The sequence below is a fragment of the Phalangium opilio genome, unplaced genomic scaffold (assembly GCF_054372755.1).
Source record: "Phalangium opilio isolate 3A_F unplaced genomic scaffold, DU_Popi_V2 ptg000009l_1, whole genome shotgun sequence".
Lineage (NCBI taxonomy): Eukaryota > Metazoa > Arthropoda > Arachnida > Opiliones > Phalangiidae > Phalangium > Phalangium opilio.
Window position 1 is genome coordinate 9,502,823 of NW_028324146.1, and position 3,046 is coordinate 9,505,868.

The 3,046-nt window shown below is 37.3% G+C and overlaps 1 long non-coding RNA gene across 1 annotated transcript; it reads left to right on the forward strand.

The window, feature by feature from the left end:
* The first annotated feature begins 401 nt into the window (after positions 1-401).
* LOC149713730 (uncharacterized) lies at positions 402-1,212 on the forward strand. Its single transcript, XR_016371488.1, has 3 exons — positions 402-848; positions 936-1,098; positions 1,164-1,212. It is a non-coding gene; the product is annotated as an uncharacterized LOC149713730 (long non-coding RNA).
* Positions 1,213-3,046: the final 1,834 nt, after the last annotated feature.

The window sequence follows — 3,046 nt, forward strand, 5'->3', positions numbered from 1 at the left end:
ATTTCTTTGGGAGTTAAGCGGTGTATAAATCCGCTGAGCTTTACGGCGAAACTTTGTTGTTACGGGCTTTTTAACCAGTTTCGTACTTCCCCCCCCCCGAAGGGGGGTTATTATGAACTCCTGCTATTACCATCTCAAACCTTGCTAATATTGACGTTTAAAGTGAAGAGTACCCCTCTTGCCCGCTTTCTTCAAATTTTGGGGTATATATACGATTCGTTTCCATTATATTAGTAAGGAAAAAGCGCAATTGCGAAAACCTTTGGTGGCGATCCCACCTTAGTGATGCTAGACGTTTCTCGTAACCCTAGCTGATCGCCGCGTATATCCTAAAACCAAACGATGATAATGGAATAGACGGAAGACCAGAGGATGGTGGAATAATAACAGCGCAGGGGTGCTATTCTAAGGCGTTCGTTAAGCAGCGTAACGACAAAATTTTTCGTAAACCTTAGAAAGTTCGTTATGAGCACATCAATAGTGATTCTAAGGCGTTCGGAAGGGATTTTTTTCGGAAATATCCGACCAAAATTGTCGTTAACATAACGAAAGGGGGTTTGCTGTCCTTACGGCTCTTTACGAAGTGTATTTCCTTTATAATCATTTTTAAGATGGCGGGAGATGTTATTAGGCGCGAGATTTTGCGATTAGCAATAATTGCTGATGAATATCCTCGTGATTTAAGAAGACAAAGAGTTATAAGGGATAGAACTCAAGCTTTTGAACTCGATAATTTTAGATTTAAAAGACTATTTAGAATAAGTAAAACCTTAGCATTGACTATTTGTGATAGACTCCAAGATCAACTAATGGGTCAAAATGCTTTGGGAATTCCACCAAACGTTAAGGTAAAATTAATATTTGAATATAATTATTTGTATAATTATCGTACTTTTTATTTTAGATCTTAATAGCTTTGCGGTTTTATGCTGTAGGATCTTATCAATTAGCTATTGGTCAAGATTTATTCCTTGCCGTTAGCCAACCGACAGTGAGTCGATGCGTTGCAAGCGTTAGTAAAGCCATTGTTGACATTTACTCGCCCGAGGTAATTAAATTCCCTGTCACTGACGAGGAAATTTTTGCTAATAAGATCGGGTGAGAATGAAATGCTGTAACAATAGTTAAAAAAACGTAAACTAATTTAAAATTGTTTTTCAAAGCTTCAGCAAAGTAGCTGGATTCCCGGGAATAATTGGTGCAATTGATGGTACCCAAATTGCAATCGTGGCTCCATCAATTAATGACGAAGAGTACAGAGAGAACCTCTATGTTAACCGAAAAGGGTTCCATTCCTTAAATACTCAAATTGTAAGTAGTCATCTATTTGTAAACATATAGCATAGGTTTCAACCTTAGAACAAAAACTATTTTAAAGATTTGTGACCACAAGATACGCATTATTAATTGCAATGCAAGGTTCCCGGGGTCTGCCCATGATTCCCATGTATTTAGAATGTCACACGTATCCACACATTTAGAAAATTTATATAGAGATGGAAGGAAGGATTGCTGGCTTATTGGTAAATTTTCTATTTTGTTGTTTCTGGAAAACAAGCCACATTCTAAAATTTAGTTTATACATAGGTGACAGTGGATATCCTCTTAGGCCATGGCTATTAACGCCAATAACGCACACCGCGGAAGGATCACCGGAGTACAAATTTGACAAGGCCTTAACTCAAACGCGACAACTTGTTGAGTGTACAATTGGATTATTGAAGCAAGTTTTTCGCTGTTTACTCATGCATCGCACACTGCACTACCATCCAACCGCGGCTTCTCGAATTGTGTACGCATGTTGCACACTCCACAACATGCGGCGAGATTCAGAGCACCGACCCGAAGATGATGTTTTTACTGAAACTGAGCCATCAAGCGATAGTGACAGTGACAGTGAAGATGAGCAAGGAGGTGCGAGGAGAAGGATGCGAAGGCGATTAAGAGCAAGGCGAAGGCAAATACGGCGTGAACGAAGAGCATTGGTATTTGATGCTCCTGAATATGTCCCTGGTCCAAATGAAAATTGGCTAAGAGGAGGGCAAGCACTTAGAGAACACCTTGTTAGACGCTTCCTCTGAATATAATTTGAATAAATTTTCTTTTTTCAAAAAAGAATTTAAGAGAAAGAAATTTATTTCCACAAACAAAGTCAATTGTTTATAGATTAAAAAATTTAATGTTTCTTTAATATTTTTGGCTCATATTTCGCAAACTCCTGGCAATTTCTGTAAAAGCATTAGCCATTTTTTCTATAGAATTCGCCTTTTCTCTCTCTATTATGTTTCGTTCCTCAAGTGCAGTTTGAATGCCCTTGTAAATCATGTTTTAACTTTCTTCCATTTCCTTTAAAGTTTCAGTTGCTTTCTCGTAATTCAAGTTGTTTTCAGTTCGAGCGTGTCTTCCTACAATATTTAGAAGTAAATTAAAATATTTAACGTTACACTTAATAATAGACAGTTAACACATACTTTTTTTGCGAGGCCTATCTTCATCATCAACTTTCGGGTGCACCTGCTCTGCGTGGTTTCCTGTGAAAATTCTCCCCCATATTTATAACTTAACTACATTACTTTCCTTGACCATTGCTTTATTTACCACTTGTCGCATCTTTGCTGTTATAATCTACATTATTATCACCTACTACTGCGTGGTTTCCTGTGAAAATCCTCCCCCATATTTATAACTTAACGTACATTACTTTCCTTGACCTTTGCTTTATTTACCACTTGTCCCAGCTTTGCTGTTATTATCTACATTATTATCACCTACTAAGACTGGTCGGTCAGGGTCTTTGGAGCCTCCAACAACTGTGGTTGGAGGAATTAAATCAAAGCTAATATTCCCACAAGTCTCTTCTTCATATATAATTTCAATAACATTATTTTCTTTGGGAGACTTAGGCATATCTTTGTCATTAGAATTTGAGGCTCCTGCCACTTCCCCTACCTGCGACTTCAAACATTACATTAGTACTAATTTATTGAAAAATACTGGTGTGAAATATGCTTTAAAAAGTATGATATAATAATTTATGTTGTATTTT